At 50.2% G+C, this 12,548-nt stretch overlaps 2 long non-coding RNA genes across 6 annotated transcripts; both read right to left on the bottom strand.

The window, feature by feature from the left end:
* Positions 1–764: 764 nt before the first annotated feature.
* Positions 765–4,418, bottom strand: LOC138114366 (uncharacterized). Of its 3 annotated transcripts, none has more exons than XR_011152600.1 (9): positions 4,365–4,418; positions 4,245–4,286; positions 4,076–4,150; positions 3,822–3,901; positions 3,638–3,740; positions 3,306–3,399; positions 3,181–3,221; positions 1,486–3,097; positions 765–1,273 (listed from the first exon to the last, which is right to left on the bottom strand). It is a non-coding gene; the product is annotated as an uncharacterized lncRNA (long non-coding RNA). The 3 variants fall into 3 exon arrangements; XR_011152598.1 differs by having other exon boundaries at positions 1,486–3,076; positions 4,365–4,417; XR_011152599.1 differs by lacking the exon at positions 3,306–3,399 and having other exon boundaries at positions 1,486–3,076; positions 4,365–4,416.
* A 720-nt stretch (positions 4,419–5,138) lies between these two features.
* Positions 5,139–5,876, bottom strand: LOC138114386 (uncharacterized). Of its 3 annotated transcripts, none has more exons than XR_011152606.1 (4): positions 5,683–5,876; positions 5,563–5,604; positions 5,302–5,468; positions 5,139–5,218 (listed from the first exon to the last, which is right to left on the bottom strand). It is a non-coding gene; the product is annotated as an uncharacterized lncRNA (long non-coding RNA). The 3 variants fall into 3 exon arrangements; XR_011152608.1 differs by having other exon boundaries at positions 5,162–5,218; positions 5,343–5,468; XR_011152607.1 differs by lacking the exon at positions 5,683–5,876 and having other exon boundaries at positions 5,563–5,645.
* Positions 5,877–12,548: the final 6,672 nt, after the last annotated feature.

Here is a 12,548-nt window from a genome sequence, read left to right as displayed (position 1 = left end):
AGGAGGCTGCTGTTCTGCTAAGTTCTTTATTTCATAGTCTCATAGTTTTCTTGAAGGCAGAGTTCAGAGGGGGTTACATGATAAAGCCAAGCAGCAACAGCAGGCAAAAACAGCCTCTTCTATATGTTCTATATGCTCCATATACTCTATATGCTTTATATACTATACACACTATACTTGATGCACTCTATACAATGTACTATACACTCTATATTTTTTCTTACAGAAGTGTGGATTATATTTGTTAACTGACCAATAAGATTAATACACGATTCCAGTTTTTCTTAACCTATCCTGGCCTGATTCTAACAGTCGTAAGCCTTACACAAGTACTACATAGGTATTACACAGATTTGCGTATGCAGTTTCTATCGGCTCTTATTGTTTATGTGAACAGTCTATCTAAAAAATATGAACAGTGTAATTCTATCTATATTTTGTCTAAAGTAAAGAATTCTGTGAAAAGGTAACACTGCTGCAGCAAGAACTGTGTTTAAGGTCTCTGCTACAGCTTTTTAATGTTTAAGGCACTTAGCATATATGTCTACTGAAGTTAAAAATCTATGTTTCTATTTCACTTTGGTGTGGCTTCATGTATCTCAGCCTGTCCAAAGGTTTAAATTCAATCCCCATGCTTTGGCTTCCCTCTGGGCCTGAGTCCAGAGGAGCTTTTGCTCCGACAGAGACTAAATCTCTCGCCGGTTTTAGAGTACTGCATTGAAAGTCTGTGCGCTTTCTCTTCTTTCCCTGTTCTGAGCGAGTTCTTTGGAACTTCTTTCTCCATTGAATTTTTTTATTTACACTTCAGCAAAATGTGGAAATAACGTATACAAACACAAGTACGAATACAATCCATATACATGCTGGCAAAAGTCCAATTTACACACGGAGCAATACATGGAAATTCAGTGGCAAACACCAATACAGAACAATACAGGGCAATGCAAGCCAAATACATATCAATACAATAAAACAATGCTACTGTTTCTAGAAAGTTTATTACATTTTCTTTTATTGTTATAAGAAACCCAAAACAGCAACATGTAGAGAACATAACAGTCATCCACCACCCACACCTCCTTTAGCTTACACACAAACCCACCCTTGCTCTCATCTTGACCGCTCCACTAACCCTCGGCGCTCTATGGGAATGTGGTTCCCAGGAGCCTCCAAATCATCCTGCCTCACAAAACCCCATCGCCGGCACGGTCCGCACCCAAACTTTGGCGATGAACGTCGCCTCGCAGACCGGCCAGGACCGAAGGAAAAAAACCTGGGGGGGAGGAACAAACCTGGCTGGGGGTTTTTTAATTCAAAATTTAAAAATGTGTTGAAAAACCTGAAAGGCAAATATCTCACATACAACATTAGAACCCATCAACACACATGCTCTCACAGGCAGACAGAAGCAGAAAGACAGACAACTCTCACAGACACACACAGTCACACACTCTTCAGCTAACACACACTCACTGCGGCCCTTACTCAAAAAACTCTACGGATGAAGATGCTTCAGCACATCTTCCAGCTGCTGCTCCTCGACATCAAACGGTAGATTCTGGGAAAATTGGTAGCATCAGTGACCACAGAGATCCAAAGCCACCTCAGGGACCTAAGAGACAACATGAGGCGGTCAGTGAGGGGCCGAAGGCTAGGAGTTATCTCCACGCTAGGCCCATAAATTTTCTACCCAAAACCCCATAGAAAAGATATGAACCTTTAAGTTTTATAACTGTTCTTCTTAACCATTACCCTGCCAGGGCAGGGCAGCTCCAACTGCAAAGAGCACATGGACAAGGTGGTGCGCCAAATATAAGCAAAGATGACAAGAGGGCTTGAGATAACTCTCTGGAAGATTAATTCTTGAGCCCGATATGCTTTAAGGCAACAAAACCTACAGAACTACCACAGTCACATGAGGAGGGTCTAATATGCTCCATATAGAAGTCTAAGGGAATAGGATGTGAACAGAAGGCACTACCAAAAGTGAGAAGGAAGATGGATGAGAACATCTCCTGCACTTCCTCTGGTCTCAAAAAGTAAAAATGTAAAGATGCCGGAATAAGCCCAATCTGGGAAAGTACACAAGGAGAGACACCCCCCCCCCCGCTGCCAATACGGCCCAGAACAATGCCGATAAAGCATCAAGACATAACAAAGCCCTAGGACACAGAATAGGGTGGACACATGTTACAGTGGGGATACTGCAACACGCCTATATCAAACCAGGAGTCCCGTGGAAAAGAAATATATATAGACGGATTCTTGCTAGATGTTTCAGAGATGTTTATTTCTCCAGCCGCATGGCCGGGATCTGCCGAGGAACTGTTACAGTCAGCCCCCAAGCTCCTTTGCCTGCGCAGGGAAACACAAACCAACCAATGGGGAACGAGGCTGACCAGGGGCAGGGAAATCCCGTGCCTCCCTCAGGGCTCCCAGGGCTACAGGGCGGGGAAGGGACCCCGACAGACACAAACTACACAACATAGACACAAACTACGTAACACAGAGAGAAGTTAAAACTGCCCAGCAGTTTCACCTGATGGACCCAAGATTCCTGCTGCAAGATGAGCCAGAAAGTGATGATGCCAAAGGAAAGACGGCTCTATAGCAATAACACGTGACAGTGAAACAACTCCTTACGAGAAGTTAGTGCCAAAGCTGTTAAGAGGATGCTCAAGAAGTTCAGTAGGCCTAGAGAAAGAGGTGATGACTGCTGGGCGACCGCTCCGGACCCAAAGGCAGGCTCCTCAGGCAAAAAGATCTGCGATGACATCAAGACTCAAAGCACAAAGCTTGCAAAAACATGGGTATGGAACTGCTCTGCCCGGCAAAGGGTCAGGTGATGCTAAGGAGAAACCCTCTCCCTTTACTTCCAAGGGACCCATCCCACTACAGCCCTCTCCTCTAAGCTAACTTCAGATTGCCTCCTGTGATTCCAAAGGTTTTTCCCTTCTCCCAACCACCAGTCCCAGCACTTAGCTTTCAGAGATGAGAGGAAAAAATCCATCCTCGACAGAAAAGAACACATGGGCGCTGTGGACATCAGTACATTCCCTGTAGTCTGCTTTGGAGGCTGTGAAAATTCAGAAAGAAACTTCAGACTGCAATGAGATGTCCCAAAAATGACCCCTTCTGCAACACCCCCCTCCCTCGTAACTGCAAAGGCTAATTGCTTACCGGCCGTTTCCAAACTTCGGCTCCACACCGGCTCATGGTACCTAAGACGACAAAACAGAAAACGTGACTATCACCCTCCAGAAGATTAATCCCCAGGGCTCCTCTACACTGCTACCCTGGCGCACCTCAAATCTTCATCCGACTCTGGAGGTGGCCTGGACAATACCCGCAAAGTGAAAAGGCACATGCTTGGCACCTCAAAGGACTAAGGCAAAAGACCTGTGACATGAGATGCACAAAAGACAGAGAACGCACAATAGACACGTGACATGTACCGGGACTGCTTTGCCCTGCGCACCTCGGCACTGTGATCAAAAGCAAGACTTAAGCTTTATGGGTCCTAAGGGGTCCCTTCTTGGGTATCCCCACCTCCAAATCTGACTCAAAAATACCTCCGGTGAGTGCCAACTCGACACCCCGCTTTCACCCCCTCTGTGGGTCACAGGTCTCGACTTACCTCTTGGATGTCTGGGGATGTCAATCTGCCTCGGGTGCAAAAGGCAGCCGCCTCACCATGCAGGCAGCTGGTGCCTTCACCAGGCTGGTTATCTCTTAGTCAGCTACAATAAAGAAAACCAAACAAACATCAGTGCATGAGCTTAGTGGCACCTCAGCCAAAACCCGTCAATTCTGCCACTCACCGTCTCCTAAAAAGGCTGGAGTCCTTGGGCCGCATGCTCTGGCCGCGCTCCAAGGCCAGCACCATCGTTGTAGGGTATACCTGAGTTGAGTGGAGACGAGGTGAGGTAGCATTGCTAAAACTTGAGCAGACCCGCGCTCCCCCTCCCTCCCTCCCCAACTTATTGCAACTCCTCAGCCGTTGCCAAAGGCAACCTGGATGGTACCCTCACATGGAAAAGGTAAAGGCTTCGTCACAGAGTCCCATGATACTCACAGAGTACTAACGAGGGAAGCGAGACAGGACCGTCGGCCGGTCGGTGAGGGGCACGGCCTAAGACAGTGGTACGGCCTGAAACACACAAATGACAATGGATGCTTAGAGCTGTACCAGAACTTAGCGCCCAAGGAATAACATGTGGTTCTTTCCACCAATGACTTCTTACCTCATTCACTTGACCTTGACTGCTGAGATCTGGCTTTACCTCCTAAGAACAAAGACAAAGAACAATCCTGTAACACAGCCACCATTTATGTTTGCCCTGCAAAGACAAACAGTGACCGACCTTCAGGTGGGAACCCCCTCACACGGTATGGGGGGCTCTGGCATGGATTTAATCTGCCTGCATCTTCAAGAAAGTGATGACAAAAGTCAAAGGGCTGCATGAGAACTTCACAGCTCCAGCCATCTTGTGACAATCTAGAAATATCATCTAGAGGACAAACTACTCCCTACATTACAAATTTCAAGTCCCCAAGCCTTGTTCTATTACACCGATATGCCAGGGTATGCAGCAGGGCAGAGCAGCTCTGGGCCAAACCCATGCAGGCACCCATGACAGAGGAGACGACAAACGAGAGGATACAACAAGGAGAGAGAACTCAGGGTGGAAAGCATGACTGCAAGCACATCAAAGGGCTAAGGCAAAAGACCTGTGACACAGGACACCCAAAAGACATGGCATGCACTATAGACAAGTGACACAACATGCACTGCGATTGCTCTGCCCTGCGCACCTCAGCATTGTCATCAAATGTGAGACTTTCACTTTATGCGGGCTAAGGCGCCCCTTCTTGGGTATCCCCATCTCCAAAGCTGACGCAAAAATCCCTCCCGGCGAAGCCCGACTCGATACTCCGCTTTCATCCCCTTGACTTATCTCTCAGACGTCCTGAGATGTGAATCCAGCTGGGACGCAAAAGAAGACCGCCTCACCATCCTGGAAGCTCCTACCATTGCCGGGCTTTTGTCTTTTAGACGGCTACAATAACAAAAGCCAAACATCGGTACAGGAACTTCTTGGCACATTGGCCAAGCCCCCAACAGTTCCACTACTCACCGTCTCCTAAGAAGGCCGGGGTCCTTGGGCCCCACGCTTTGGCCACGCCCCGAGGCAGATACCGTCACCGCAGGGTATACCTGAGTTAAGAGGAGAGGAGGTGATGCGGGACTGCTGAAACTTGAGCGGACCCTCGCTCCCCCACCCTCCCTCCCCGACTTGCCTCAACTCCTCAGCCGTCGCCAAAGGCTACCGGGACGGTACCTTCGCATGGAAAAGGTAAAGGCTTCATCGCAGAGTCCCATGATACTTGCGGAGGACTCACGAGGGTGGCAAGAGAGGTCCGTCAGCCAGTCGGTGAGGAGTTTCAGCAAACTACAAGGGGAGCGCCTGAAACACACAAATGACAATGGATGCTTAGAGCTGTACCAGAACTTGGCACCCAAGGCATAACAAGTGGTTCTTTCCACCAGTGACTTCTTACCTCATTCACTTGACCTTGACTGCTAAGATCTGGCTTTACCTCCTAAGAACAAAGACAAAGAACAATCCTGTAACACAGCCACCATTTATGTTTGCCCTGCAAAGACAAACAGTGACCGACCTTCAGGTGGGAACCCCCTCACACGGTATGGGGCGCTCTGCCGCAGATTTAATCCGTCTGCATCTGCAAGAAAGTGATGACAAAAGACAAAGAGCTGCATTAGAACTTCACAGCTCCAGCCATCCTGTATGAGTCTAGGAATACCATCTTGAGGCCAAACTACAACCTACACCACAAATTCCACATCCCCAGGCCTTGTCCTATTACACCCATACTCCACAGTATGCATCAGGGAAGAGCAGCTCTGGGCCAAACCCACTCAGGCACCCGTGACACAGAAGATGACAAACAAGGGGACACAACAAGGAGAGAAAACTCTAGGCTAGATGATCACAAGGACCGAGCAAATGAGGAATGAGATGACCACGGCGAGACCGACGGTGAGCCAACGAGGCTGCAAGAACCCTGGCAGAGGAGGATGATAACAGAAGGGCTTATTCCAAGAACCGCAAAGATGGATGCCCGAGAATTGGACGGGTGGAATCCTCCAGCTATCTTCACATTCTTACAAGCCTTCATCCACTATAATGGATCATTGCAGTGCACAGCTGACAATGCAGCTCAGAACAAGACCTGAAAAGACACCCGACTCAACCTCGCTGAAGAGAGACGTGATCCTGATGCACCTCCAAGCTCACGAGTCAAAGGATCAATGGTATCGGCACCACACTGAGGAACACCAAGAACAGAGACGCTAAGAATAATGCCCAGCGTTTGCGATAAGCATCTCAAAGGGCTAAGGCAAAAGACCTGTGACACGAGATGCACAAAAGACAGAGAACGCACAATAGACAGGTGACATGTACCAGGCCTGCTCTGCCCTGCGCACCTCGGCACTGTGATCAAAAGCAAGACTTAAGCTTTATGGGGCCTAAGGGGCCCCTTCTTGGGTATCCCCACCTCCAAATCTGACTCAAAAATACCTCCTGGTGAGTCCCAACTCAACACCCTGCTTTCACCCCTACTGTGGGTCACAGGTCTCAACTTATCTCTTGGATGTCTGGGGATGTCAATCTGCCTCGGGTGCAAAAGAAGGCTGCATCACCATGCGGGAAGCTCGTGCCTTCACTGGGCTGGTTCTCTTCTTAGTCAGCTACAATAAAGAAAACCAGACAAACATCAGTGCATGAACTTAGTGGCACCTCAGCCAAAACCTGTCGATTCTGCCACTCACCGTCTCCTAAAAAGGCTGGCCTCCTCAGGCCGCACGCTTTGGCCACGCTCTGAGGCCAACGCCATCGTCATCGTCACAGAGTATACCTGGGTTAAGAGGAGACGGGGTGATGCGGCATTGCCGAAACTTGAGTGGGCCCTCACTCCTCCCTCCCTCCGCAACTCACTGCAACTACCTGGCCGTTGCCGAAGGCAACCTGGACGGCACGTTCAAATGGAAAAGGTAAAGGCTTCGTCGCAGAGTCCTGTAATACTTCCGGCGGGCTAACGACAGCGGCGAGCCAGGTCCATCAGCCAGTTGGCAAGGAGTTTCACCATAATACATGGGGACTGCCTGAAGCACACAAATGACAATGGATGCTTAAAGCTTAGAGTGCCAGAACTTGGCATCGAAACAGTAACAACCCGTTCAGTACACCGGTCACCACTTACCTCGCTAACTCGACTTTGACTGCTGAGATCTGGCATTACCTCCTAAAAACAAAGACAAAGAACGATGCTGTAACACAGCCACCAATTACACTTGCCTCGCAAACAAACGGTGACTGACCTTCCTGCAGGAAACCCCCTCACCTGGTATGGGGCGCTCTGCCACGGATTTGATCTGTCTGCATCTGCAAGAAAGTGATATCAAAAGTCAAAGGGCTGCATGAGAACTTCACAGCTCCAGCCATCTTCTGACAACCTAGGAATATCATCTAGACGCCAGACTACACCCTACATTATGGATTTAAAGGCCTTGGGCCTTGTTCTATTACACCGATATGCCAGAGTATGCAGCAGGGCAGAGCAGCTCTGGGCCAAACCCATGCAGGCACCCGTGACACAGGGGACGACAAAAGAGGGGATGCAATGAGGAGAGAGAACTCTCGGTGAAAAGCGTGACTGCAAGCACATCAAAGGGCTAAGGCAAAGGACCTGTGACACAAGATGCCCAAAAGACACGGCATGCACAATAGACAAGTGACGCAAGATGCACTGCGATCGCTCTGCCCTGCGCACCTCAGCATTGCGATCAAATGTGAGGCTTTCCCATTATGCGGGCTAAGGGGCCCCTTCTTGGACATCCCCATCTCCAAAGCTGACTCAAAACTCCCTCCCAGCAAGCCCCGACCCGACACCCCGCTTTCATTCCCTCCGTGGGTCATATCCCTCAACTTATCTCTCGGACATCTGGGGACGTGAATCTTCCTGGGGCGCAAAAGAAGGCGGCCTCTCGCCGGCCCAGAAGCTCCTGCCATTGCCAGGCTGTTGTCTCTCAGTCAGCTACAATAAAGACAACCAAACATCAGTATATGAGCTTAGTGGCATGTCAGCCAAAACCCAACAATTCCACTACTCACCGTCTACTAAGAGAGCCCGGGTCCTCAGGCCGCACGCTCTGGCCGCGCTCCAAGGCCGACGCCATCATCGCAGGGCGTACCTGGGTTGAGCGGAGACGAGGTTATGCAGCATTGCTGAAACTTGAGGGGACCCTTGTTCCTCCTCCCTCCCCGACATGCTGCAACTCCTCGGCCGTTGCTGAAGGCTACCCAGACGGTACCTTCGCATGGAAAAGGTAAAGGCTTCATCGCAGAATCCCATGATACTTGCAGAGGACTCACGAGGGCAGCGAGCCAGGTCCATCAGCCAGTCGGTGAGGGGTTTCAGTGTAATGCAAGGGGACCGCCTGAAACACACAAATGACAGTGGATGCTTAGAGCTGTACCAGAACTTGGCACCCAAGGAATACCAAGTGGTTCTTTCCACCAGTGACTTCTTACCTCATTCACTTGACCTTGACTGCCGAGATCTGGCTTTACCTCCTAAGAACAAAGACAAAGAACAATGCTGTAACAAAGCCACCAGTTACACTTGCTGAGGAAACACAAACAGTGACTGACCTTCCTGGGGGAACCCCGTCACCCGGTATAGGGCGCTCTGGCACGGATTTAATCCGTCTGCATCTGCAAGAAAGCGATGACAAAAGTCAAAGGGCTGCATGAGAACTTCACAGCTCCAGCCATCTTCTGGCAATCTAGAAATATCATCTAGAGGACAAACTGCACCATACATTACAGATTTAAAGGCCCCAAGCCTTGTTCTATTACACCGATATGCCAGGGTGTGCAGCAGGGCAGAGCAGCTCTGGGCCAAACCCATGCAGGCACCCATGACAGAGGAGACGACAAACGAGAGGATACAACAAGGAGAGAGAACTCAGGGTGGAAAGCATGACTGCAAGCACATCAAAGGGCTAAGGCAAAAGACCTGTGACACAGGACACCCAAAAGACATGGCATGCACTATAGACAAGTGACACAACAGGCACTCGGATTGCTCTGCCCTGCGCACCTCAGCATTGTCATCAAATGTGAGACTTTCACTTTATGCGGGCTAAGGCGCCCCTTCTTGGGTATCCCCATCTCCAAAGCTGACGCAAAAATCCCTCCCGGCGAGGCCCGACGCGATACTCCGCTTTCATCCCCTTGACTTATCTCTCAGACGTCCTGAGATGTGAATCCACCTGGGACGCAAAAGAAGACCGCCTCACCATCCTGGAAGCTCCTACCATCGCCAGGCTTTTGTCTTTTAGATGGCTACAATAAAGAAAACCAAACATCAGTACAGGAACTTTGTGGCACATTGGCCAAGCCCCCAACAGTTCCACTACTCACCGTCTCCTAAGAAGGCCGGGGTCCTTGGGCCCCACGTTTTGGCCACGCCCCGAGGCCGATACCGTCATCGCAGGGTATACCTGAGTTAAGAGGAGAGGAGGTGATGCGGGACTGCTGAAACTTGAGCGGACCCTCGCTCCCCCACCCTCCCTCCCCGACTTGCCGCAACTCCTCGGCCGTCGCCAAAGGCTACCGGGACGGTACCTTCGCATGGAAAAGGTAAAGGCTTCATCGCAGAGTCCCATGATACTTGCGGAGGACTCAGGAGGGTGGCAAGACAAGTCTGTCAGCCAGTCGGCGAGGAGTTCGGTGTAATACAAGGGGACTACCTGAAACACACAAATGACAATGGATGCTTAGAGCTGTACCAGAACTTGGCACCCAAGGCATAACAAGTGCTTCTTTCCACCAGTGACTTCTTACCTCATTCACTTGACCGCTAAGATCTGGCTTTACCTCCTAAGAACAAAGACAAAGAACAATCCTGTAACACAGCCACCATTTATGTTTGCCCTGCAAAGACAAACAGTGACCGACCTTCAGGTGGGAACCCCCTCACACGGTATGGGGCGCTCTGCCGCAGATTTAATCCGTCTGCATCTGCAAGAAAGTGATGACAAAAGTCAAAGAGCTGCATTAGAACTTCACAGCTCCAGCCATCCTGTATGAGTCTAGGAATACCATCTTGAGGCCAAACTACAAGCTACACCACAAATTCCACATCCCCAGGCCTTGTCCTATTACACCCATACTCCACAGTATGCATCAGGGAAGAGCAGCTCTGGGCCAAACCCACTCAGGCACCCGTGACACAGAAGATGACAAAACAAGGGGACACAACAAGAAGAGAAAACTCTAGGCTAGATGATCACAAGGGCCGAGCAAATGAGGAATGAGATGACCACGGCGAGACCGACGGTGAGCCAACGAGGCTGCAAGAACCCTGGCAGAGGAGGATGATAACAGAAGGGCTTATTCCAAGAACCGCAAAGATGGATGCCCGAGAATTGGACGGGTGGAATCCTCCAGCTATCTTCACATTCTTACAAGCCTTCATCCACTATAATGGATCATTGCAGTGCACAGCTGACAATGCAGCTCAGAACAAGACCTGAAAAGACACCCGACTCAACCTCGCTGAAGAGAGACGTGATCCTGATGCACCTCCAAGCTCACGAGTCAAAGGATCAATGGTATCGGCACCACACTGAGGAACACCAAGAACAGAGACGCTAAGAATAATGCCCAGCGTTTGCGATAAGCATCTCAAAGGGCTAAGGCAAAAGACCTGTGACACGAGATGCACAAAAGACAGAGAACGCACAATAGACAGGTGACATGTACCAGGCCTGCTCTGCCCTGCGCACCTCGGCACTGTGATCAAAAGCAAGACTTAAGCTTTATGGGGCCTAAGGGGCCCCTTCTTGGGTATCCCCACCTCCAAATCTGACTCAAAAATACCTCCTGGTGAGTCCCAACTCAACACCCTGCTTTCACCCCTACTGTGGGTCACAGGTCTCAACTTATCTCTTGGATGTCTGGGGATGTCAATCTGCCTCGGGTGCAAAAGAAGGCTGCATCACCATGCGGGAAGCTCGTGCCTTCACTGGGCTGGTTCTCTTCTTAGTCAGCTACAATAAAGAAAACCAGACAAACATCAGTGCATGAACTTAGTGGCACCTCAGCCAAAACCTGTCGATTCTGCCACTCACCGTCTCCTAAAAAGGCTGGCCTCCTCAGGCCGCACGCTTTGGCCACGCTCTGAGGCCAACGCCATCGTCATCGTCACAGAGTATACCTGGGTTAAGAGGAGACGGGGTGATGCGGCATTGCCGAAACTTGAGTGGGCCCTCGCTCCTCCCTCCCTCCGCAACTCACTGCAACTACCTGGCCGTTGCCGAAGGCAACCTGGACGGCACGTTCAAATGGAAAAGGTAAAGGCTTCGTCGCAGAGTCCTGTAATACTTCCGGCGGGCTAACGACAGCGGCGAGCCAGGTCCATCAGCCAGTTGGCAAGGAGTTTCACCATAATACATGGGGACTGCCTGAAGCACACAAATGACAATGGATGCTTAAAGCTTAGAGTGCCAGAACTTGGCATCGAAACAGTAACAACCCGTTCAGTACACCGGTCACCACTTACCTCGCTAACTCGACTTTGACTGCTGAGATCTGGCATTACCTCCTAAAAACAAAGACAAAGAACGATGCTGTAACACAGCCACCAATTACACTTGCCTCGCAAACAAACGGTGACTGACCTTCCTGCAGGAAACCCCCTCACCTGGTATGGGGCGCTCTGCCACGGATTTGATCTGTCTGCATCTGCAAGAAAGTGATATCAAAAGTCAAAGGGCTGCATGAGAACTTCACAGCTCCAGCCATCTTCTGACAACCTAGGAATATCATCTAGACGCCAGACTACACCCTACATTATGGATTTAAAGGCCTTGGGCCTTGTTCTATTACACCGATATGCCAGAGTATGCAGCAGGGCAGAGCAGCTCTGGGCCAAACCCATGCAGGCACCCGTGACACAGGGGACGACAAAAGAGGGGATGCAATGAGGAGAGAGAACTCTCGGTGAAAAGCGTGACTGCAAGCACATCAAAGGGCTAAGGCAAAGGACCTGTGACACAAGATGCCCAAAAGACACGGCATGCACAATAGACAAGTGACGCAAGATGCACTGCGATCGCTCTGCCCTGCGCACCTCAGCATTGCGATCAAATGTGAGGCTTTCCCATTATGCGGGCTAAGGGGCCCCTTCTTGGACATCCCCATCTCCAAAGCTGACTCAAAACTCCCTCCCAGCAAGCCCCGACCCGACACCCCGCTTTCATTCCCTCCGTGGGTCATATCCCTCAACTTATCTCTCGGACATCTGGGGACGTGAATCTTCCTGGGGCGCAAAAGAAGGCGGCCTCTCGCCGGCCCAGAAGCTCCTGCCATTGCCAGGCTGTTGTCTCTCAGTCAGCTACAATAAAGACAACCAAACATCAGTATATGAGCTTAGTGGCATGTCAGCCAAAACCC

This window comes from Aphelocoma coerulescens, chromosome 8 (assembly GCF_041296385.1).
Source record: "Aphelocoma coerulescens isolate FSJ_1873_10779 chromosome 8, UR_Acoe_1.0, whole genome shotgun sequence".
Classification (NCBI taxonomy): Eukaryota; Metazoa; Chordata; class Aves; order Passeriformes; family Corvidae; genus Aphelocoma; species Aphelocoma coerulescens.
Note: the sequence above shows the minus strand (reverse complement) of the source record. Positions and strands in the feature narration are given on the sequence as shown.